Genomic DNA, 26,549 nt, shown 5'->3' with positions numbered 1-26,549 from the left:
TGTGTCCAAATTTCCCTCTTTGTGTAAGAACACTAACTGTATTGGATTAGGGTTCACCCTAATCCAGTCTGATCTCTGCTCCATTTGATTACATCTGCAAAGCCTTATTTCCAAATAAGATTACATTCACAAGTACTAGGGATGAGGACTTAACATTTTTTTGTGTGTGTGAGGGGTGGGGGTGGTGGTGACACAATTTAACCTATTAACAATAACCAAACCAAGTTCCAACTCTGCCTGACTTCCTGTGTCCCCAGAATTGGCCCAAATCTACCAATGCCACCTACCCGCTTCCTAACAGACCCTCCATGCACCATCATGTTTCTAAGCCCTTGGCCTTTCCACCACTTATCATGTCACCTACCTGTTCTCCAGGGCCAAAGCCTAGTTCTACCTTGTCCCCAAATCCTGGGGACAAAGATCTGATGACTCTATCATTGGATCCCCTCTCTAAATTCTTACAGCTGTTGCTCAGACATAGCCTCATTAGTACAGTAAATAACAAAAGCAATGCCTAGTCCGATGGGTCTCGTCTACCGGGGCTATGAGGCAAAGTGCATGGCCTTGGCACACCGCTGCGTGGAGTGGGATCTTAGCTCTGCCGTTTCCTAACCGTGTGACCTTGAATAAAATGACTTATCTTCCCCATGCTACATCCTCTTCATCAATAAAATGTGGATAAGAACAGTGCCAAACTCATAAGTCGTGAGAATTAAATGAGATGGTTCCTGTGGAGTGCTCAGCATGGGGCCTGCACATTTGTTAATTTTATTGTGAGTGCTGAGGACACTTGCCTTTTAAAAGTACTGCTTTTTAGGTTGATGCTGAGCCTGGGCTGGTGTGCACTGCTAGGACTGGAGTCAATAAAGGAAGAGCCATCAAGGGCTGGGACAAGAGGGAAGTGCGGGACCAGGAGAGTTGAGTCCCAGGGAGAGACTGTGGCTAGGGGCAGAGTCTGGTGCAAGCAGAGTTGTATCGAGGGGACAAGACTGAGATATGTCACCATCTGCACATGGAAACAGAGGTATGTCATGGTCCCTGCACCTGTAGAGAGAAATGGCTTATCGAATGAATGAATTATTGAATAATGATAAGTTTGGTTCGAAGTAGTTGTAGAAGGAGATATAGATAGGGGAGATGTCCCAGTAAGTAATTATATCAAGTCAGATAGTTGGCTGGGCAGAGGTGGGGTGAGGCAGGAGAACCTGTGGCATCCCTTGGCCAATTCTTGTGTATTACATAAGTTGGTGTTTACTGTTTATTGAAAAACCACTGTTTACCAGATTATTAAGACTCTTTTCTATTTCGTGTAACAAAACCAGCACAAGCTGATTTTCACAAGACAGGGAACCTTATTTTGAGGATGCAAGGGTATGAGTTTCATGGAAGCCAGGGGCAGAGATGAATTAGAAGCAGAGCCTTGAATGATATCTACCCTGTGTCTGTTTCCTCTCTGTATATCTATGTTCCTCTTCTCTCTCTGCATTTGAAGACTAGCTCCTCCCATTGTTCCAGGCTGGTTGGCAGAGCACAGGGTCCCCATCAGCTCCTGAGCTAGTGGGAGTTCATGGGCCACTATCCAGAGAGAGACTGATTTCTCTCAGCACTCATCCAGTGCAGAATCTTGGGGAAATGCACACATATTGGCCTGGCTTGTGTTAGGTGCTACCTCCCCACCACCCCGGAACACAGAGGGGTAGTGGAGTCAGGTACCTTAGCACCCACCCCTGCAACACAGGGAACTTCACAGAAGAGGGGTATGGACAGTGTTGGGCACAGCTGGGCAAATAACCCAATCGGATAGTCTGCTAGGCACTTTAGGCATGTTATCTTTTAAATCCTCACCACAACCTTGCAAAACATGCATTAACTTTCCCAATAAGGCACCACCGATACATAGTGGATGCAGGGTTTTAATTTAGATCTGTTTGAAACAAAGGACCCCGCCCCAGATTAAGTTATTTGCTCAAGGCCAGAATTAATTGGTAGCTAAATATGCACTCATCAGCGTGATACAGTTTTTAAAATACAAAACCACACCCAAGGAAGAAATATAAATAGAAACCAGTCCTCACAGCTGGGAGTCTAATATACTTGGTTGAAGTCCAGTATCTGACTCCCAAGTCCTAAGGTTGGCCCTGCCCTTTTGCATGCTGTATAAGGTGGCTCCTGGGGAATGCAGACCCCCTCCCATAGCAGAATCTGTACTTTCAGCAGTAGCTTCTCTACTCAACATGTTTACCTGTGAGACTGAATCCTGGCCTGCAGGTGGTCAAAAAAGCTGATACATATTAGAGGCTGGGCTCATCCACTTCTTCCTGCAGGCAAAGCTGGTACCAGAATCCTCTTAGGGGAGGTCAATGAATCTTTTGCTTAGAGACCAGACACAATCACTGTCTGGATTATCTGCAACTCAGGGCTGCCGAGTAGCTGGGCAGAAGTGATTTACGGAGGAATAGTTCCCGACAAGGGACTCTGGTGACCTTATAAACCAAGAGACTGAAGCAGCTCGGCTTCTCTCTTCCCAGGGTGGAATTAATTCCACCTTAATCTCTGCAGTCCATTTGATATTTTTTTTTTTTTCAATAAAGAGAATACAGATCCCAGCAGTCTATGCTGCTTCTTGGAGACATTTAAACGACCAATCTCATTAGTGTGGGAGCTTCTTCAAGGAAAATTGAAACCAGCAAACTGGCTATGAGAAGATTAGAAACATAGTATGGAAAGGAAGAAAAATAGGGAAATTTGTAAAGGCTTTTATTTCCAGGCTAACAGCTCTTTTCTGGGTACTTTTCGTATTTCTTTCATTTTTTAATTGATTGATGGGTTGTAAGTGGTTGATAGGCATACTCATTGGAAAGTTTTGGTTATGGTAGGGGAGAAGTTCTCTTTCTTTTTCCATGTTTCTTTTGGTTCATAGAATTGTACTAATACTTCCTGATGGCATTAGGGAGCTCTTTCCACTTCTCAGTGACTCCTCCATGGGTGGAGGAGAATCCACTGAAAGGTGAGACAGTGAGTCTGACAACCTTCTCACCATGCCTGTGTCTCTTCACGGTGCAGATCTGTATCATGGCTGATTCTCATGTCTCTGGTCCCTCTTGTACTCTCTTCCCTGGCTAAGATGGGAGGCAGGTCATTGTCATCCCTGGTAACTATTTTGATGGCTCGGTAAATGTCTTTTCTGCAAGCTCAAACCTTCCTTGTGTGAGAGGATCAGGGTTGGGGCTTGGAAAGAAAGACTGGGAAGCTTGTTGGGGTCTTGAGTGTAAACTTTTCTCCTGGTCACAAAAGCAAATATTTTTATTCAATTTAACTCAGGTGATTTTGAAGTTGATTTTGAGAAGAACATGCTGAGAAACTCCCCATAACAACAAGGAGACCACAGGGCCATAAAGAAGCTGGTAGACAGAGACAACATGGTCTCTTGATCGTATAGATTACAGAGCATGTAGCTGTCATCTGGGAAGCTTGCTCTGGACTAAGCTCCAAACCTCCCTGCAAAGCCATGACTGAGAGAGTAGACTCCAAATGACAACTCATGAAGGAGGCGAAATAGCCCCTTGAGAGTCAAGCTCATTAGCCACAAAGAGTGGACAAAGTTCTCATATTTTGGTTCAATGGTCTTTGACCTTGAAAAGAACAGGGAGTCTAATTACCTCACTAGCTAGAGAGTCAAACCTGAGAAAATCATACCAGAGTCTGAAAATTTGAGGCTTACTTGGATTTTTCCCAGGCGGTCACTAGAACTGAAAATTATTTGGTGTTTACATGAGTAAACCTAGATTCTTCTATGAAGAACCTTTGGGACCAGCCCTCATTGATTTAGAAGAGGCAAATTTGTCCAACAAATTGAGATCTGAGTAAGAATGAGAGACAAATCTTAGTCTCAGCTCCCACACTGCTTTCCCCATGTGTGAAACGGGGATTTTAACATCAACTTCTTTCTTAGATCTTTGTTGTGTGTGCAAGGACATCTTTCAGAAAAGGATCAACATGTACCCACTGAATCAATTACTAATCTAATTCTGTTCTAATCATTTAATATGTTCAGCCACATGTGACAGAAACCTCCATCTCGCCACCATAGAAAAAGACCCCAAACTATGCCTTAAACAACAAAGGAGTTCTTTCATAAAGAAGTTCAAAGACATTTACATAGAAGGATAAAAATCCACCAACAAAGCAAGATCATAGGAGTGAGTAGGGGAACCTACCCTACCAGACTTTAAGACATATTAGAAACATGTGGTAGCAAAAACTGAGGTGGTCAGGCAAGAACAGCCAAAAAAATCAATGGAACAGAGTCAGTATAGGGAGTAAATACCCAGTTAAGATGAATTATGAATGATTGAGGGAAAGATGAATTATTTAATTAACAGATTTGGCTAAATCTACTTACCATACAGAGAATCATTAAACTAGTGCCCTACCTAATGCCACATATAAAGGTGACCTAGAGATGGATTAAAGACCTAAATAGGAAGGACTAAACTGTAAGGTTAAAAGAAGATTTCCTTTGAGACCTAGGATAAAGGATAACTTCCTTTTTTTTTTTTTTTTTTTTTTTTTTTGAGCGGTAGTCCCACTCTGTTTCCCCCAGGCTGGAGTGCAAGTGGCCGCCACTCGGCTTTCACTGCAAGCTCCGCCTCCCCCGGTTTCCGCCATTCTCCTGCCCCTCAAGCCTCCCGAGAAAGCCTTTGGGACTCACATGGCGCTGCTACCATGCCCCGGCTAATTGTTTTTTTTTATTAGTAAGAGAATGGGTTTTCCCACCATGTTTTAGCCAGGAAGGTCCTGGGGATTCTCCTGACCTCGTGAGTGATCCCGCCCATCTCGGCCTCCCAAAATTGCTGGGATTCACAGGCGTGGAAGCCACCTGCGCCTTGGCCCGGATAAAAGGATAACTTTCTTAAAATTGGATGGAATTTTAAAAGTGCAAAATACAAGGAAAAAAGTATTTTATTTAACCATAATCGTATCAAAATCCAGGATTTCTATTGGATGAAGGATACCATGGACAGTGAATGAGCTGATGACAATTGGGAGAAGATATTTTACTGTGTTTAAAACTGACAGAGCACTATTATTTAGAATTCACAGGAAATTCTTGCAAATCAACAAGCAAAAGATGAGAACTCCAAATGAAACATGGGCAAAGGTTATGAACAGGTAACTTATAAAAGAGGAAACCTGAACAACTAACAAGTATATGCAGAAATAATCCAAATCTCTTTAAAATGCAAATTAAAATGTTACTTTAATGTAGTAAACTGACAAAAATGTGGAGGTTGGATAATATTTGTTGAGGTTGTAGGAATATGGAAAATCTCATGCCAATAAGAATATATATTTTGGCCAGGCACAGTGGCTCACGTCTGTAATTCCAGCACTTTGAGAGGCCAAGGCTGGCAGATCATGAGGTCAGGAGTTTGAGACCAGCCTGGCCAACATAGTGAAACCTCGCCTCTACTAAAAATACAAAAATTAGATGGGAGTGGTGGTGGGCACCTGTAGTCCCAGCTACTCAGGAGGCCGAGGCAGAAGAATCTCTTGAATCCAGGAAGCGGAGGTTGCAGTGAGTTGAGATCACACCACTGCACTCCAGCCTGGGTGACAGAGCAAGACTCCATCTCAAAACAACAACAACAACAACAACAATAATAATAAGGAATATATATTTTGTTGTAGACATTCTGAAGGGCAACATAGCACAAGTTAGTCACATGTATTTGTTAACCATATGACCCAGAGATTCCATTCCTGAGTATATATTCCAAAGGTGCCTAACGGGATTGTACCCAGGTGCAAATCTGGGTGCCTATCAATGGGCAGTAACAAATGTAAAATGTGGTAGAAGCACACAATGGAGTGCTATTGAGAAGTTAAAAATTACAGATTGGATATATACATATTATATATATATAGAGAGAGCGCGCAACATGGATGGATTCTCAGAACTTAATATTGAGTGAAAACAGTAAGGGACAGAATGAAGCATATGACATTATATACGTATGTAAATTAAAATTCTATATGCATGAAATATATACGCATTTTACAAAAATGCATATAAACAAAAGACCCCCATTAACCTTATCAGAATGGTAGTCAGTGGGCAAAGTAACAGGATTGGGAAAGGGAAATAAAAGGGAATAAATAAATACATGAATGAATGAATGAATGAATGAATGAATGAATGAAAGGAGAGAGACAATGCTTGATTGAACGTGTCATGAACTAAAAGTATAGTTGACTCAATTCTCTGGCCTAAAGCCTAGTAAAATAGAAAAGAAAAAAGGGATGATTAAATATGGCCACTAGGTCTTACAATTTAGTAAAAGGACATAGACATATTTCATTTAAACAGTAGGATGGAATTATTGAGATACTTTGGAACAATTCTGCTTGTGATAGAACAGTGACACAAATGATGATGTAGTGACTTCTACCTGAGTGGGGGCTCGGGAAATGAGAAGTGGTCTTGCAGAGGAGACAACAAACTATTGGGGGAGACTGGCATGAACAGAAATAATATAATTCAGAGAATGATAGGGAAAAATTCAAAGTGAATTATAAAAATAAATACAATGGGAATGCAAGGAAAGTCACGATAATTCTACAGAGAGAATTGAGGAACACACCTTGATCCTGAGCTAAGCCCATAACACTGGGCTGGTGACTCAGGCAATCAGTCAGTCTGGGGTCACATCTAGGTCCAGAAATGGCTGCTGACTTTAGCAGACTATGCACGGAAGCTCAGATCAAAGCTCTGCACAATCGTACCCCCGATGTAGTTAGTGTGACCTGAGAACCAATCAAACAATTAGTAATAAAATATAGACTTCCATTCTGCTTCCTCAGTGAGGAGGTGAATCATTTTAAAACCAGGTTCCAATGCTGTTTTTATTGTTTTGTTTTTGTTTTTTCAGATTTAGATTCTGTTTCCAAGGTTGTAGATGTAATGAGATGATTTATCATGGAAAATTATTGCATGATCATCAAAAAGTAATGAAAGTTGTCACAACCTTCCTTCTTAATGGTATTTTTCCCTGACCTCCTTCTCCCTACCCCAATGAGCTCTAGGGCTCTAGCATGGAGCCAACCCAGGGATCTGATACTATTTAATTCATGCAAGCAGTCAACCATAAATGCATTTTCAGAAGTAAAGACAACTTCTGCAACTTTTAATTAAAGCATAAAAGCCCTTAATTAAAGAGACATAAATCACTGAGAAACCTTTAAATCTTCATAATCTTTTGTGGCATTGTATGTATGTTTCCTGCTGTGCTCACTACAATCACAAAGGCAGCAGAGTCCAGAAAGGGACAGCACTGTTCTCCAGTGTCCTGGAGCAGTGGCTTGGCAGGACGAGGCATTCAGTGGCTGTGTCATGGTGGAGGTGCTGGTGTGGACCCTGCACTCAGTGGAGAGAGGCCCAGAAGACCTTAGAGCAGGAACATCCAGCCCTGCTTTTGTCTTAATCTCAGCCCACACTCAGAGTGTTTGGTAGGTCAAGATGGCAGTCATTTCTAGGGGATAGAGGGACAAGTCAAACAACACCAGGAAGAAGCAATCAGACAAATCAAGAATATACAACATTTATAAAACTGTCAGCCTGGTTTCATCAAAAAATCAGTGTCATGAAAGAAAAAAGTTGGAGGGCTGTACTGAATTAAAAGAGACTCAACAGACACTACAACCAAATACAATGTGTGACTTTTGATTGGATCTTGGTAATTGTGAAAAAAATCCTATAAAAATATATTTCTTAAGATGATGGAAAAATTGAATAGGGACTTGATGTTAGATAATATAATGGAATATTATTAATTTTATTATACACAATAATGGTATTGAAGGTATGTAGGATAATGTTTTATTCTCAAGAGAGGTTTGCTGAAGGGTCTAGAAGTGAAATTTCATGATGTCTACAAATGTGACAAGATGATAACAATTGTTGGGTATAGGTGGAGGGCACCTAGTGTTCATTTTAGTAATCTCAAACAGTTTATATACATTTGAAGCAATTTTGTCTTAATACTTGGGGGGAGAAAGAATGGCAACTTCTTTGTAACTTCTATTTGATCTTCCTCTACATGTGGGTCACCAGTGTACTGAGTGAACGAGAATCAGGTTGGGCCAGTATATCTGGACAAGGTTTCCTCTCTTGTGACTTAGTGCCTGGGTATTGTGAAAGTACCGCTTTTCCAGGTTTTAAAATAATATGGGCTTTAAGAACAAGGTAATTATTCAGGTCTTCCCTCTGGAGCACTCGTCGCTGATCCACCCGTATCTGAGGATTTAAAACTTATGAGCACAGAAGTCCTCGTTCTCCTGGAGCTCCCAGTCTAGCATGGGAGACAGATGAATAGTTAGGCAGTTAGTCCCCATGAGGCATCATCCCTTGCAGAGGCTTCTGACACCTGTGTCATCAAGTTTGCCATGATGCCTGGTGACCCTCCAATATTGGTGATACTATGCTGCTTCTTTCTCTGTTTAAAGATAGACAACAAGGGCATCATATACATCTCAAAGTGGTGTTTATTGTTCTATGTGGCGTTGGACATCACTGCTGGGTGCTGGGGGTCTCTGTGGGAAGATGGGGAAGTGGCAGGTCATGGAAGCTTTCACGTGGTTGGGTCCACTGTGGAACTTGAGATGGTGACTAGGTCTAGAATGGGACCGAGTCTCCGGGATCTAACAGGATCTAAGCCTGGCAAAGCTCTCTATCTATCTATCTATCTATCTATCTATCTATCTATCTATCCATCCATCCATCCATCTATCTATCTAGCATCTATCATCTATCTAATCTCTGTCTGAATGGAGACACCACTGGACTAGACCCAGAAATCTCTGTACTTTCTAGCTCGTGTGTGAAGTAGCCACCTTCTCCCAGGGCTCAGTGCCTGAAGAAGCAGAGTGGAATTGTGTGGAATGGAGTCCAGCAGGGTCCCATCAAGAGACCAGCCTATCCATGCAGCTGGAGAAGAAAATGTCCCCCATGCAGTCTTCCCTAAATTTTGAACCGTTCTTTGTCAAAACTGAAAACGGCTTTAATTTAGAGAGTGAGAGCTGGAGGGACCTCGGAGATCACACCATGGCTTTCAAAGGGTGCTGCCACAAAGTGTTGGGACTCTGAGAAAGTTCAAATGGAAGTCAAGACTCAAACAGTTTGAAAACTGCAAGTCAAGTCCATCCTACTCACCTTATAGAAAATGAGCCTATTAGTTTCCTAGGATTGCCGTAATGAAGTACCACAAACCGAGTGGCTTGGCAGAAATCTGTTTCACAGTTCTGGAGGCTGGAAGTCTGAGATCAAGGTGTCTGCAGGGTTGTACTCCCACTGAGGGCACCAGGGGAGGCTTGTTTCAAGCCTTTCTCTTAGCTTCTGGTAGTTCCTTGACTTGAGACAGAATAACTCCTTATGGAAAACATGGTATTCTCCCTGTATGGGTGTCTGTGTCCAAATTTCCCCTTTTTGTAAAGACACCGGTCATGTTGGATTAGGGTCCCATGCTCCTCCAGGATGAGCTCCTCTTAATGAATTGCATCTGTAATGTTCCTAATTCCCAAAAAGTTACATTCTGAGGTATTGGTGGTGACCACTTTAACATGAATTTTGGGAGAGACACAATTCAGCCCATAACAACGAGTAGAGAGGCATAGACTTGCCTTAGCTCAAGTAGCCTTGCCTGGTCATGGCCCCATGCCTGGGTCTGGGTCTCTTGGTCCATCACCCGGAGCTCCCTTCATCACTGCAAACTGCTTCCCACCTGATGCTCGAGCTGAACAACGATGCCCAGGCACACTTTTCTCAGCCCTAACATAGGAATCACTTGCCAGTATTGGGGTGCCCTCATTCAACCTCTTTTTATGAGTGCCTGATCTCTCATTTGGGGAATCCCCTATTGTATGGCCCTTCCATGGCAGGCTGCACTTGTTTCCCTCTCTGCGGATTGAAAGGGCAGACCCTCTTTCTCCTGTCTTCAGGGAGCCCATGTGGATACATGCCTTAGGCTGAGCCAGTGAGACCTGCTGCCTGCAACTTGGTCCCTGGAATGCGCGATGGCACGACGTGGAGGCCACATTTGGGTCCCAGTGCTGCAGCCACACCTGCACCCGCCTGTCCTGTAAAGTGGCCTCGTGGGGCCTCCTCCCTAGTCATCCTCCAGGACTCCCTTTCTTCTTGCTTTTGCAAGTCCCTGATGTCCTTTTAGTAAGTTCCATCTTTGCCTAGGAGAGGCAGATGGCATCCATTTCTGTGACGGACACACCCAGGGTGTCACGGCTTACCTGGGGTGGTGTCACAAAATTAATTTTAATTTTAGGATGAGCCAGGACAAATCATGAGACCCTAAAGATGACAAATGATCATTATGTGGATTTTTTTTTTTTTTTTTCCTGAGACCTGAGACCTGTTCTCTGAGGGTCGGACTAACCCAACCAGCTTGGAGCTGGGGTAGGCAGGGAGAGGAGCTAATTTAGATTCCACGTCAGCCCACGCTGCGTGTCAGTTGTGTGGGTAAACAGCTTCCCCACTGGCAGAACACCAGGCCCAACGATTTTATCTTGTTAAAACTGAGCCTAAACAAAACAGATAAGCGTTATATCATCCTCACGAATTAGTCCACCTCTGGTTTATCTTCTGAGAGGCTTGCCACCCTGTCATTTGTATCACTGTAAACATAGGTTGGGTAGATCACTCTTAACTAATTTAATTTGCTTTCAAATGTATATGTGTGGGGGGGACCTCCCTTAAACCAAATTATCTGGAAAAATAACATCAAGGTGGGTGAAGAAATGCAGGTGGCAAAACAGGGTCTTGGTTTTTTTTTTTTTTTTTTTGCTTCTGGAAAAAAAAAAAAACACCTAGGGGTTTGTTTTTGATTAAATGCCTTAGCCTTGCTTTGGTATTTATCTTTCTGTGGCAGCCCCTGATCTAGTCACAATGTGTAATTCCATTAGCATTATCTCTCCATTCATTTGAGAGGGGCTTCAGCCTGGACAGCCATGGCATAAAAGGGCTACAGTGTTCCGGAGGCTTATTTCTTATTTCTGCAGCAAGTTTATTCCTTTATCGGCAGCTCTTTTAAAGGGAGCTAAAGGGGACCCCGTCAAATCGTTAAATGAGAATTTAATGTGGGTTTTTAAAGGCAAACCCAAAAGCTTTACAGAAAAAAAAAAAAAGGTTAAATTAAATAAATGAACAATGGCCCACAGCAAGCATAACTGATGGCTGAGGATAATGCGAACGGGCCTCAGATTTATGAAGGAGGTTTTATCTTTGTGCTTTTAATGAGAAGAGTGATTTTGATCGGGTGTCAGGACTCCTGGGTGCATTCTAGCTGAGCCGCTAAGTGACCTCATGACTCTGTTTCTCTCCCTGCACCGCACTCCCATCTTTGTCTCTTGTCCACCGCAGAGGTGACGCTGGGAGGAAGAAAGAGAGGCTCTTTCTAAAGGGCTTTGAGTAGCTGCAAAGGAAGATGAGGGCAGATGGAATGTAGATACTGGCAATTCTCATTTGTCCATGCTAATGGGAGGCAGGGTTCCCAGGGAGAAATGAATTGCACAGAGAATGCCCAGACCTTGAATTTTAACTCTCCCTTCCCCGAGGGGCCTTTCACCTCATGGGCTTGTGGGTCACCTCTCTGGCTGGCTTTGCTTCTCCTCCTCTCCTTGCTGTTGTTCACCCCTTTATAGAAGTTCCCACCAGCCAAGACATATAGGGAAGATGAACAGCAGGTGGGAAAGAGGAGAAGATGCTGGGGGTTGGGGTAGCTATGTGATAATAGCTCCCGGGAGCTGCTTGTAGGACGCAGCGCCTGTAATCCTGTTTTCTGGGACAGGGATTTGAGGTGCCAAAAGAGTACGTAACACGCAGCATTCTGAGAATGGAGTTGGAAGGGACTGTGACAGATGCCGACCCTTGCCATTAAAAATGGCAACACTAATGCATCTGAAAGGGAGATGGGGACAGCCTTTGCTGAAGACCCAGTATGCTCCCAGTCCTGTGCTAAGTCCTTTATATGTGTTATGTTTTTAAGGAACTGTTTCCAAGCTTACAAATAAAATCTGGATCCTTATCAGTAAATTTTTTGAGCATTTCCAACATATACACATGTATGTATTTATAAGTTATATATATTCTATTGTTGTAATGCATTATGTATTTTATATGCATAACTGTATATATTTTAAAAGAATGAGAAAAATAGATAGAAACAGAAGTTACAATACTTTTTTTCCTGCATCCTTGTGGAGTCATGGGCAGACACTAGGTGCTCACAATTCACTCTGGCAATTCGTGCTCTTCACATCCTGCTTGACAGAGAAATACTGTCACTTCCACTGTATGGATGAAGAACTGTGGTGAAGATTGTTTGAGTGATTTGATCAGAGCTGGGACAGTAATCCATGTCTTCTGAATCCATTACAGTGCGTTCTCTTTTTCTTCCCTCTTGTCCCCAACATGGTCCCTGTGTTTCTGTGGCCCAATCTCCCCTCCATCCCCTGTTCCATGGCTCCCCATGTTGATTGCATCTGCGGGGGATGACACCTTGACTCTTGATTAGTCCAAATCAGTGTTAGTGATCCCATGCTTATTTTCCAGATGCTCATTTTCCCAGCCTCCCTTGCAGCTTGGAGTGGCCAATTCTCGCCAATCAGACATGCAGGAGCACTCTGAGAGGTTTCACTTGCTGTCAGAAGGGAGCACTGGGAAGGAGATGCAGAGAAAGTAGGAAGAGAGACTAAGTCCTTGATAACCTCACTGAGTCCTTGATAACCTCACTGAGTCCCTGAACCAAGCCAGGAGCCACCTACCTCCAGACTGCTCTCCTGAGATATTAAATGTCTTACCGCTTGAGTAGTTAGATGAGTGTGATGGTTAATACTGAGTGCCAACTTGACAGGACTAAAGGATGCAAGGTATTGTTCCTGAGTGTGTTTGTTAGGGTGTTGTCAAAGGAGATGAAGATTTGAGTCAGTTGGACTAGGAGAGGCACAATCCACCCTCAATCTGGGTGGGTACCAGCTAATCAGCTGCCAGCACAACCAGAACATAAAGCAGGCAGAAGAACGTGGAAAGGCTAGACTGGCCTAGTCTTCCAGCCTACATATTTCTCCTGTGCTGGATGCTTCCTGCCCTCAAACATCAGACTCCAAGCTCTTCAGGTTTTGGACTCTTGGACCTTTCACTACAGATTGGAGGCTGCACTGCCCGCTTCCCTACTTTTGAGGTTTTGGGACTCAGCCTGGCTTCCTTGCTTCTCAGCTTGCAGACGGCCTATTGTGAAACTTCACCCTGTGATCGTGTGAGTCAATACTCCTTAATAAACTCCCCTTTATATATACATCTATCCAATTAGTTCTGTCCCTCTGGAGAACACTGACTAACACAATAGGCATTTTGTTACTTGCAGACAAAGGCCTTTTTAACTGACTTAGTCTTTATTTCTAATCAGCACCTTCCGTCCTCAGTTCATTTCCTCAGTTACCTTCTGTGCCTGTGCCTCAGTTAACTTTTGTGGAACCAGGCTTGGTTCACATGGCATAAGAAGTCAGATGACCCAGAGGTCTTTTTAGAGCTACAATATATTTTCCTAACTCTTTTCTGTGTTATCTTTCCCAATTGTATTACCATGTGTGTATTTGTGTGTTCCATTTCTTTCCCTTGCATAGTTCTACCCACACTGATCCTTTCATGGTTCTTTGGAACCGAGTATTTTCCCTTCTCTGTGTCCCACCTGGAACTGAGTATTTTCCCTCCTCCGTGACCCAGCTCACAGCCTTTGCACAGCCACTCCTCTGTTTCGTCTTCTCTCATCTGCTGGCTCTTTCTTTTTCTTCCAGTCTCAGTTCAGACGTCATCACCTCAAGGAAGTCATTCCTAGCCTGTGTGTCTCCACTCTTCACAACACCATGTTTTAATTTTCTTCATGTAAATTACCACTGCAAGAAGTTCTATTGCTAGTTTGTTTCACTCATTACATCTCATCCCCATTCAGAATGTACGTTGCACAAGAGCAACCTTGTCTGCTTTGATCTCCACTTTATCTGCAGCACCTAGAGCAGTGCTTGGTACACATTAGGATCTCACAGTGTATTTTCATAACAAATGAGTAAAAGAAAGAATGACTAGATATGAGGTGACTACTCACCTGAGTCCTTGGTTTTCTTCCTCAAGGGTATATTTGAGTGTTTATAAATGGGGATACTAAAAGCTAGAACAATCAGAGCTTCCTGGGCAACATGCTAGTTAAATAATATGCTATCATCAACTTTCTATAACTTAAAATCTTAACTTAGAAGAACATATATAAACATTACTATTTCTTACTGAGATGAGTCTTATTTTTAAAACGTCGTAACAGCAGAGACAATATTAATAAAAATACATAGTTATAATAAATATAGTGTTATGATCAGAATCAAGAAGAATTGCATTCTAAATCGACACTGTCTCCCTTACAATCCCACACTACTGGGAGAATACTTATATCTTAGCATTAACAACAGACTACGACAGTTATTTGTTTGCTGTTTTGTCCCCTATTCACCTGAAAATCTCTAAGGGTAGCGACTATGGCTGAAACAGCTTTGGTCTGCAGCATGGTGACATACGGCAGGCATTCCGTAAATGTTTTTTTCAATGGATGATTCTAAACATGATATGAGTTACATAAAATATCCTGTTGGTATATTTTGCTCTACAATTACAATGAAATTTTCTAAAATAAAAAATCTTTATCATCCCATGAAAATCTATACTATCTCTTTTGGTTGTTTGAATATACCTTTATTATTGTCATAATCACTCCTTCCTTCCTCTCTCTATTTCTTTCTCTCTCTCTTCCCTACCTCTTTCCCCCTTTTCTTCTCTCCCTCCTTTCTTCTTTCCTCCCTCTCTTCCTCCCTCCCTTCCTTCCTTTTTCCTTCCTTCCTTCCTCTTTCTTTCTTTCTTCTCTCTTTTCTTTTCTTTCTCTTTCTTTCTCTCTCTCTCTTTCTTTCTCTTTCTTTCTTCTTTCCTTTCTTTCTTCTTGCTTTTCCTTTCTCTTTCTTCTTTCTTTCTTTTCTCTCTTTCTTGCTTTTCCTTTTTGCTTCCTCTCTTTCCCCTCACTTCCTCCCTCCCTCCCTTCCTTCCTCTTTCTCTCTTTCTTTTTCTTTCTTTCTTCTTTTTTCTTTCTTTTTTATTCTTTATTCTTTCTTTCTTTCCTTCCTTCCTTCTTTCTTTCTTTTCTCTCTCTTTCCATCTTTCTTTTCCTTTTTTCTTCCTCTCTTCTCCTCCTTTCCTTCCTCCCTCCCTTCCTTCCTTCCTTCCTTCCTTCCTTCCTTCCTTCCTTCCTTCCTTCCTTCCTCTTTCTCTTTCTTTGTCTTTTCTTTCTTTGTCTTCTCTTTCTTTCTTTCCTTCTTTCCTTCCTTCCTTCTTTCTTTTCTCTCTTTCTTTCTCTTCCTTTTTTTCCCTCTCTTTCTCCTTCCTGCCTGCCTGCCTTCCTTCCTTCCTTCCTTCCTTCCTTCCTTCCTTCCTTCCTTCCTTCCTTCCTCAAGGTGTGTTCTCTTCTGTAGTTTCTATGCCTGAATACGCATGAAGAATTAGGAGGGAAATTATGATCATGTCTGAAAGATGTTGATAAAGCCACCAGAGAGGAAAATACAGGTGCTTTAGTTTTATTTTCAGGAGAAGAAAATGATGGCAGTGTTGATAATACTGATTGCAGTACAGAAGGAAGCATAATTGGGAATGGTAAAGAGTTTAGATAAAATTTGGAACTCCTGCAGAAGAAGCAGCACACATTCTTTCACAGATAGGTGCATTGATGATAGAATAATTTCTCCCAAGGGAGAGATGAGAATGCCATTGTTCAGGTCATTTAAGACAAACTAGAGGAGGAAAAAGCAGTCATTATTTTTAGTTTGAAGAATGTCCACAGTGTAGTTAGGCATAGGACAAAAACCTGTCCAGCCCCCAGGTTCACAGTCCATGGGATGAGATGATACTACCTGACACTGAGTTCGTCACCTGAGGCTTCTTTGGGACATTAAGATCTCTGTCCTAGTTTTCAGGACCTTATTAACTGTTGAAGGCTTCAGAGGGTTAAGGGGGTAGGAAGGAAGAAATGGAAAGGGTCCCCCAAGGAAAGGGAGAGACCACCTAGTGAAAAGGGAGACAAAAGGAATCTGGACATAGAACAAAGAAAGACTGGGAACTCTGGGGAGTGTGGAATGGGAAGAAGATTTGAAAACCAAAGAGAAAAATAAACAAAAATTCAGAGCCCTGGATTATGTGAATATCCAGTAGGCAAAAGGAACATGGAAGATAAATTCATATGGACCAGCACCAAGTGGAAGATGGTGTATCTGGTGAATGAGGTGTACAGTGCAGAGTGGGAAGAGGCAGGGTTTAATTGAGTTCTGTGCCTGCTCCTTCCCTTCATCCCATCCTTGGCCTTAAGTTTCTGGCTTCATCATTGACTTCTCTCCTTAGTAATGGTCTTGGGTGGGATATTGGTTCTCTTCCCAAGGAATTACCCCCAAAGCATTCCAGTTCAACCTAATAAATATCTACTGAGTCAATGCAAAGCCTACGGCACCATAGGGCATACAATGATAAATACAGAATGAAAAACATCTCAAACCTCTAGAGATATCAGAGGTCATTCAATCCAAACTCTAGTCTTCACTTGACCATCCCCTGGTTTCTGCCTGACCACACAAAGTGATGGAGAACTCACTACCACTCAAGGAAATTTATTTTATCTTTAGAGAACTCTATTAGAAAGATATTCCTCACATTGAGCCAAAATATGTCTAAATAAGATAAGTTCCATTCTCTGATCCTACTTTCACATCTTGATGTTACACAGAAGGAATGCAGCAGCTCTTCTCTTTGACAGCCCTTCAAATATTTGAAGCTGTTATGTTCCCTTGAGCCTTACTTCTCAAAGCTGAACATCACCAGTTACTTTGATTGTTTCAAATTAATTCCCTTCTGGGCTCGGCTACTCTCTCCTGAATGTGCTCAAACTTATCATAAAGTGCTTAAAGTGTGGGGCCTTGAGCTCTATACAATAATGCAGGTATAGTCTACCTACCTCAAAGTTGAGCAGGACTGCTTCCTTTGGGACTCCATTCTCTTTCAATACAGCTTACGTTCCCTTGACTTTGGCAATGTTTCACTATTGATTCATATTGAGCTTATTGTCAACTTCAGCTCATACTTTGTTTTTGGTTTGAGACAAGGTATCACTCTGTCACCCAGGATGGAGTGCTGTGGTGCAATTACGGCTCACTGCAGCCTAGACCTCCTGCCTAGGCTCAAACGATCCTCCCACCTCAGCCTCCTGAGTAGCTAGGACTACAGACACATGCCATCACACCCAGCTAATTAATTTTGTTGTTGTTGTTGTTGTTAGAGATGGAATCTCACTCTGTCACCGAGGTTGGAGTACAGTGGCACCATCTCGGCTCGCTGCAACCTCCACCTCTCGGGTTCAAGTGATTCTCCTGCCTCAGCCTCCTGAGTAGCTGGGACTACAGGTGCCCACCACAATGCCTGGCTAATTTTTTTGGTATTTTTAGCACAGAAGCGGCTTCACCATGTTGCCCAGGCTGGTCTTGAACTCCTGAGCTCAAGAAATCTACTTGCCTTGGCCTCCCCAGTTCTGGGATCATAGGTGTGAGCCACTGTGCCTGGCCTGAGAGCCATATATTTTCAAATGTAAATCTGTTAAGCTCTCTCACCTTTTTCATTCCTTAGAATGGTACCTCAAGGTAACACCAGAATGTCCTGTCAACACCCAGAATGCCCGACATTCGGCAAAAGTTTCTTTTTCTTTAAGATGGAGCAGGATTGTCAATACTCACATTTAATATGTTTCTTTTATTGCAATCGTAGACAAATTTGATGACCATGTCTCCTCTATCATTATCCAAGTCATTAGTAAATGTGTTGAATAGGATTAGTCTGAGAACAGAGCTCTGACATATACCCTAAGAAAACCTTCCTTCATGTTGTCTTTGATGCATTAATGAACATCTTTGGGGTTTAACCATTGAGTCAATTAATTCACCAGCCTACATTGCCTGGTGTTCTACAAGGATTTTATTAAAGAGTCTATTAAATGCCTTGATTCAGTTCAGATATTCTCTCTTACGTTTCCTTGATCTAAAAGCCTCACAGCCTTGTTAAGTTAGAGAGCAAGACCAGCCTAACCAAGTTTGTTCTTTGTAATTGCTATGGACTAAATGTGTTATCCCACTCCCAATTCATATGTTGAAGCCCTAACCCCCCAAGTTGGGGCCTTTGGAGGTAATTAGGTTTAGATGAGGTCATGAGGGTAGAGCCCCCGCCCCTGATGGATAGAGTCCTTATAAAAAAAGAAAGAGTCGTTTGAGATCTCTCTCTGCTTGAATGAACCAAGGAAGAACCATCTGAGGACATAAACCAGAAAGGAGCCATCACCAAGAACCTGACCATGTTGTCCTCATCTCAGACTTCCAGCCTCCAGAATCATAAGAAAAAACATTTGTTGTTAAGGCCACCCAGAGAGTGGCATTTCATAATAGCAGCCCCAAATGATAAAGATGGTGATTTCAGACTTACTCCTAGTGATCAATCACATCCTTTTCTAAATAATCACATACCTATCTTTTAGTGATCCAATGGTCACTTTGGGGGCCACACTCATTTGTTTGTGTTTTTCAGAACTCACATTATTTTCCCCTTTTGCAAAACTGGAATGCCATTTGCCTGTCTCTGGTCTTTCTTTGTCTCTCCCTACACAGTTCCTGATAACATTAATAACAATATGGAGCTTTTGACCATTGCTATCTAAATGTTTCCTGGCATCATCCTATTTTTGGCCTGTACCATGTCTGAGTGTTAGTTTCCATGAGTTTACTGACTCCAGTGTAGAAGGGTATTTCCTTTGACTTGATCTAAAGCTGCTTGCTTTAGCATGGAAAGGAGGTGCTGGAGCATCTCTGGAATCCCCCTATAATCAATCTAGTGCCAAACAGAAGTTCTCTGGCCAAGTAGGATACTGGCTGGTCTTTAGGAAATGAGAGATGAAGTCTCATTCTCTGGGACGTTTACCGGATCATGCCTAGGCAGACAGGCTGCTGTGTGACCTTCACGGCAGCCCACAAAAGAGGAGCAACAGGGTGCATCTAGTAGGAAACTAGAACAAAGGCAAACTCGAATATGATACAGATGGGGTGGAGGAGTGGTTGGCTGGATTTGAGAAGAGCGAGCGAGCAGAGGACTGGCGGTGTGAGAAAGATGTTTTTAGTAGCAGTATTTTTTTGTTCATTTTCAACTAGCTTTTGAAAATGGAGAATGTAGTACTTGCACGTGGTAAAATGTCAAAAGAATAAAGAATATACAATAAATTAAGAAAATACACATCGTTCTCTCACTCTGAGGTTTCTGCTGTTTTTTGTGTATCCTTCCAAAATGTCCTATGTATGTACAAGCCTATTTTGTATATTCAAAATATGCAAAGATATACACGAATACACCGTTCTGCATTTTGCTGTTGCTTTTCAGAGCAGCATACATAGATTTACTTCATTTTGTTTTCATTTTGTTTTACATCTGCACCATGTTCTGTTGTATGGATATATGGTAATTTTAACAGCAGTGCTTTGAGGAAATGAAAACAGAATTTCTGCCAAACCCAAGGCATTAATCTTAAGTTTGAGGTGGAGGGAGTAAATGACAGGTGTTACCAGATGTATATTTCAAGCTTCTTATGCACCTGTGGGTCACATCAACATGCCTTGCCTCAGTTTACCTAGCAGGAAAAGAATAACGATTTGATTTTAGTGTCAAAAACCACGAGTAAAGGCTTCTTACCTGTAGGACTTGGAAAGAACAGCTAATAGAAAGATTCCATATTAATATTTTCTTATAATCAAAAGATGGGGTACGCACAGAAAGAAACTCTTATTCTGACCCTGAACTGGGCTGATGCAGTTCATGTATCTGATGGGTTCCTATGAACAATTATTTGAGAACTTGGCAGGCCTGGGCTGACCTGCCTTATCTAGGCCCATCATTGGACCTGCCAGAAGTGTACTGGAAGGTGTTTAACAATCAGCTCTCCACAAAAACAAAAGTCCTGATTTGTAGCATGTGCCAATTTCCATGGTGCAAATACATCCACAGTGGCTGATTTCCAGCTGCTGGGCCTGGCATCACTGGCTGCAAAGTTAGGGAGAGATGGCACGAGTGGCCCTCCCCAAGCCTCATGTGCTACCACACACCTCTGTGGACTTCAGGTTTCGAGGGTACCTGCTCTCTCTGGACTCCACAAGGGACACCTCACAGCTGTGAAGGTTACAGTCAGCAGGGGTGCATTAGGAGAAAGCCCTTTAAAAATAGAGGAAGAATATTGGGCCTAGCCAGGAAAATAGAGCCAGAAGGAGAATGCAGCCAGGCCGCAGAGTCCTGGAGGCAGACACTAAAGTGGGGAGAGGTCACCTTGGGCCTAAGCCCTGTCCTCAGAATCCCCAAGGCAACTGACTGCGGCTGTCTTTCTCTACTTCGCATAGGCACCACTGTCCCTTCATTCTTCTTCCTCTTTGCCTCTTTCTTCCCTTCTTCTTTCGTCCTAACCCTTGTATATGCCTTGGAGTTGCTGATAGCCTACAGGCTCCAGTGAGCTCTCTGGAAGCTGCTGAGGGCACAGGAGAGAAGGTGATACGAGAAGTTCTCAAGGAGAATGGTGTGTAGGGAAAGTGGACGATTAGCTTTCAATCACATCTCACTTCTAGTCTCTTTTTATACTACCTGCCATCTATGGGAAGCATCCTTGGGCCTCCCTCCTGCCCTGTGGTGCAGCACGGGTCAGGATCAGATGTAGGGAACGCTTTCTGCACCACTAGGCCTGGTGCTTGGCAGGTGCAAGGCCTCACCCTGGAACCCCATTCAACCTCACCTCCAAAAGACTCTCTGGCAGAGGCAGGTGCCAGACAGCTTGTGAAAGTGAACAGGACCTGGCACAACTTTCTGCCTCTCTCTTGAATGTCTCTGATGGCCAATACCCTGGAACTGAACTGATGATTGCCCATCTCAGGTGAGTGCTGGATTTCAGTATTCTGTATGTGGATGCTTTCAAGCCTCTTCACTGGGTTTTCTCATTTCCATGTAACACACTGAGATGTACTAAGAGGCTTAACCCAGGAGCTCTGAAGGGAGTGACTGGCAGGACATCTATTGGTGCCCAGTCCTGACCAGCATGAGAGACTATCATGCATCAAGCATGCCCCTCTTTGTCCTTCTCATTCTAAAGCCAAGGGGGCTCAAATAATAAGCTTAAGAGGTTAATGAGGTCAAGGTCAGAGGAATGATATCTTCCCTGAAAATCACTGTATTTGTTATCTGTTACTGCATACCAAATCCCTGGCATAAAACCATATCTTATCTCTGCTCCATGATGTCTGAGACCTCAGTTGGAAGCTTCTGAAGGCTGAAATCATCTGAGGGCTGAACTGGGGCTGGAGGATGGGCTTCTAGGGTGGCTTGTTCATGGGGATGGCAAGCTGGCACTGGTTGGTTGTGGGTAGGCTCAGTTTCTCACCACATGGCAGGTCCAAGGGCCTCAAGAGACCAAGCTGGAAGCTCAAATGTCTTTTTTTGACCTAGCCTTGGACACTGTCACTTCTTGGTCAGTTAAGTCAGCTCTGATTCAGTGTGGGAGCAGACTGCATGAGGGCATGAATACCTCTGGTTGAGAGTCACTGGGGCCATTTTGGAGGCTGGCAACCACAGTCACTTAGAACAGCTTACACTCAGATCACCTGGCAACCATCTTGTAAATGTGTCACCAGGCAAAAGCCTTCAACCCATCAGCACAAATCTGTCTTCATCACAAGGAAAACAACCTGAGGCCTTTCTGTTGTGTGCACCCCAGTCTGAGGGGCCAAGTGACTCATTTAAACCAGGCAGTGCTGAGAGAGAGGCACCATGTGGGAGACATGAACTGTATCCAGTCCTTGGAATTCAGGCATACTATGGGATCTTGTGCCTCCCAGGACTTAACCCCCAGAAGTGTTACACTTTCTTGTTGTAGCAAGACATGGCTTTGGCCAGATCTGGGACTCTGTTGTTTCTGGCCAATGGAGTTAGGTCACGCCACCTCCCTCCCTCCATCTCCCCTTACCTCACAATATCCTCTAACTTCTGGTTTCTGTGGTTAAAAAGACAAGTTTTGTTGTTGTTGTTGTTGTTGTTAGTTGAAAGAGAGGGAAGCATTCTGGAGAGGGGGCAATGGATGAAATGGTCTGGGGAAGAAGGGGGGTAAGACTCGGACCATGGGAGGCATGGGAGTTGTTTTGGTGCCCAGAGGATCAAGATCCACAGTGTGTGTGTGTGTAGGAGGAGAGGGGTGTCCTCCCTACTTAAACACCAATCCCCTGGTGTGGCTTGGAAAGCCATGGCACTGCAGCAGAGCTTGCCATGTCCAGCAGTGCAGCCTCGTGGAGGTGCCCTTACAGAGGGCAACCACAGAGCTGGCAATGCAGAGATGTCCTTCCATCAAATGGCTCATGGGCAGTGGGTTTCCAAGAGGGTACTCGTGGTGAATGAAGTGGTCAGATTTGTTCCTAAGCACAGGGGGTCTCTGACATAATGGGAAGAGACAGGGAGGGGTTTCTCAGTGGTGGCCAAAGTCTTATCTGAGCAGAAAAGGCTGGGAGTTGAGATTCGGATGTTAATATCTCTGTGCTCATTTGCACCCACATGCTAGGGAAGCCTGGAACAGTTGGGTCTCCTAAGAATACCCAGCCACCAAGTTCAACCTACTAGTAGGCACTGTGGTGACACAAGGATGTTCCTCCCCTCATCTTCCTCGAAAGGCAGTGACTTCTCCTTTCTGCTTTACTGTTCCATGGTCCAGTCTCGAAGACAGAACCCTTGGCTTAGAGGCCCACTTAGTCCTTTAGGAGACAGAGGGAAGAATAAGTTAGTTTGAATGGATTGAGAATCTTGAGAGCTGCTGCCCATGCCTTGAAGTGGCAGCATTCAAAAAGGATGCAGATTAAAGCCTGCTGGAGTGTGCTGTGGACATCTGGTGACACATGCAGAAAGCAGGGGCCAGAGGGGACCCTGGCCTCACCCTTGTCACTGCAGAAGTCTCCTCTTGCCTCCTCTGCTGAACTGTGGGATACTGATGATATTTCTGCTGTCCTGCAGGTGGCGCCACAATTTAGGTTTTTAAGCTGCTGACTGCCTGCCTGTGGTTTCTGTCCAGTGCAAGGTACAAGACCCAGCCATGAGGGCAGCTCTTGGGGAAAAGAAAGTGTCTCTCTAGCACCACCAGGCTCTGGTGATTTATTTAACGAGCAAATCTGGCTTTTATCAACTTAAATAGCGGTACTGTTCCTAGGCTAATAAAATGGTGGTAGTTAAGTGAAGGGAAATTTAAGGGTTTCTTCTCCTCTTTCCTATTAAGCTGGTCCTTTTATTCAGCTGTGAGAGATGAACCAATACTTTTTCTGTCTAAACCCAGCAATAAACCCCAACCCAAGTCCCACAAACATAGCTTCTTTAGAAAACAGGACTCTCTGAAGCAATATGCCATTTAGCTTCTCCCTCTTGTGGCCATGGGTCCAGGCAATGACATAACCAGCTTCATGACCAGGCAAGGGACAGAGGGAGTGACTCGCAGCGCCATTGTCAGTAGGGGACAGCTAGATGGTCCTACTTGTGTCTCCCTTAGCCCTCATCAGTTGGAGAGGGTAGAAGAGGTGTGAGAGCCAAAAGAACTTGTACTTAATGCAGAAACACATTTTGAACTGCGGTAAGGTGCTGCCTTTGCCTGTGTGTTTATTCATGGGGTGGGGACAAGATAGCAGAAGGCCTACCCTCATTGTATCATTCTATTTGAAAATAAAAAAGATACATTTGTCTGGAAAGTGACCCTAATTCCCTACATGTGTTTTGTACCTACCTTTTAGTTTCAAAGCACATTAATAAGATGGTATATCCTTTGAATGTCATTGCAACTCTAAGGGGCAAATGTGTCAAATGGGAAATGAAGTATCATTGAGAGGACGTGACCTGCTCCAAATTATAAAGCCGATGACAGGACCAGAAGTAGGACACGTGTCTTCTAACTTCCAATGTAGAGGCTCTACTCTTCCCACCCCATTCCATTCTCCTAACTTAAGGGAGTCAATCCAATGGACCATCACTGAAAAAAAAAATCCTCTACTGCGGCTAATTTGACCCTTTCTGCTCCTCCTTCCGATAATATGATAACTGCCCCCTTCAGTATGCCTTTCACCGTGTTATTCAGTGAAAGGAAAGCAGGGAAAAGGCAATTTGAGATATGGCCCCATAAACAACGGAGAGCTGGCTGGGCCCCTCACCTGCCCATAGCTGGTCCAGCTTTTTGCTGTATGTCTTCCCTGTCATTTGGCTCTGTTATTACTCTTCAGGCACCACATGACATTCATTTCTCTGAATGAAAATAAATGACACCACACACTAGGCAGGAGATAAAGAATAATAAACACATTTTATTTGCCACCTCTGAAAAAAAAAAAAAAAGGTCTTTGACTTCCTGTCTATCCGTCAGGAAATGGACCTGGAACTCAAGCCATATTCACACACACACACACACACATACAAACACACACACGCCTGATACGAGGAGGAAAAAGACAATCAGATTGTATTAAAAATACATGCCAGAATGACTGAGAATGGAGACAGAGCTGTTTTCTCACCTTCCCCTCTTCCTTTCAGCATTTTACGGCATACAGAGTGGCCAACAGATATTCAGAAGGAGTACCCCCTGCCCTGCTTTTATTGAACAATATTCCTTAAGTAACCCATTAGGGACTTCCGTGGGGCTATCTGGGCTCTCACTTCTGGGAATGGACTGTGATGGTCCCATGCAGCAATTTTAAAAGGGGCACCTAGAAGCAGTGCCAGGATCAGGTGATGCAAACCTTACATGGATCTGGGGGTGAGGGGGACTCCTTCGATTTTGCATCCTCAGTGCACGGCTGGCCTCATGCTAATCCCAGTCTTGCACAGAGAAACATTTGGCCCTCAGCTTCCTCCACCCCAGAAGGATGTCCAAGAGGCAGTAGCATTGAGTGATTTTGTTATGTGTGTCTCTGGACTTCTGAAACTAACCTGATATTGTGTGCTTTATCTAGAGTCTGGGATTCAGGGTTTCTGGGAAGAGTGGAGCCAGATCAATGTATTCACGTGAGCTTAATAAGATAACTCCTTGCTGCTTTCTGGGCCATGCAATACTTAGCAGAGAACCAGAGACTAAAAGGGCTCCACGCTGTCTCCTGGAATATCCTTTAACCAAAGAATCAAACATCTGGTTTACTCCTCATTCTGGCTTGGTTCATCTTCTCATTGGTGAGAGCAAAGTTTCAGTGGGGTCCTCTATGGGTGGGCCAAGCCTGACCTACATGTGCTGCTCACCTTGGGACTTAAACGATCATCTCACAGCTCCTTTCAAAGGCTCCCCAATTCACACAACTTTGATTTCTGTGAGAATATAACCCATATAGGGAGGTAGAGGAATTTATGCCATTATCAATCATGTCCACCTAATAAGGAGGCTCTGAGATGTTTTGATGGGAGGGACAGTAATGGGCAGGGAGTTGTTGGGTGTGAGGACAGGGAAAACTAAAGAAGGGACAGGAGAGAGGGGGCGAAGAGCCATTGACTCCTTTAGAGGGTCGTCCTTGATGGTTGCCTATCCCAGGGAATGCCTACTGGACACTGCTGAAGGTGCCACTTCCCTGAGACTATGGTGGGAGCGGGGATGAGGATGAGGGAGGTATGCACAGAGTTGCAATAACAGGTGTGGGAATCCCTTTGGGTTCTCTTGGTGGTGGGCCCATTCCTAACGGGATCTAGGCAGAGGTTTGGGAGGTAGTGCCACCCACTCCCCATCTCCACTGCCTAAACCAGAACCACATGGTAATTTCTTTCTTTGGACTTCAGAAACCACCCTGATGTTGGCATGGTCTGTTTTGGATGTAGTCTAGGATCTAGGGTTTCAGAGAAGAGAGGAGCCAGGAGAGCCGCTCAGTATAAACATGACTGGAAAAGTCAGGTTACCAAGTCAGCTCTGGGGCACTGACCACTCATGTTCTCTCGTGCAGGCCTTGTGCCCTCAGTGTCCTCGGCCTCCTTGGGTGCCATGTGGGGGTGACTTGGTGGGGTGTTGGGAGGGGTTCTGAGTAGGAATGGGTGTATGCCTCGGCGTCAGTGTGCGTTCGTGTCAGCCCTGAGCACCTGAGGGTCCCTCCGACGGCCAGCGCCCAGAGCTGCACCTTCCGATGCGGCTGGGTGCCTCCCTCTGAGCGCGCGCCTTGCGCCCGGGTCACCCATGTATGCCCCCCTCTCCGCCCCACATCACCACCGCCAGGGTGGCTCTGTGCGGGCCGAGGGGACCCAGGGGGGTGTCGGCAAACATTGGTAGGGCGAGAGCCGGCGAGCCAGGCGGCGGCGGGTGGGAGAGTGTAGGGAGGCGCCCCTGCCCCTCTGCCGGCAGCTCTCCCTC

The 26,549-nt window shown here is 44.1% G+C and overlaps 1 protein-coding gene across 1 annotated transcript in view; it reads left to right on the top strand.

The window, feature by feature from the left end:
• PLXNA4 (plexin A4) overlaps positions 1 to 26,549 on the top strand; it is a 523,648-nt gene that overhangs the window by 44,167 nt on the left and 452,932 nt on the right. The gene's annotated exons all lie outside the window — the stretch shown is intronic.

This window comes from Rhinopithecus bieti, unplaced genomic scaffold (genome assembly GCF_001698545.2).
Source record: "Rhinopithecus bieti isolate Rb0 unplaced genomic scaffold, ASM169854v2 scaffold_13262, whole genome shotgun sequence".
Taxonomy (NCBI): Eukaryota; Metazoa; Chordata; class Mammalia; order Primates; family Cercopithecidae; genus Rhinopithecus; species Rhinopithecus bieti.
The sequence above is the reverse complement of the archived record's forward strand: the minus strand, read 5'-3'. Positions and strand labels throughout refer to the sequence as shown.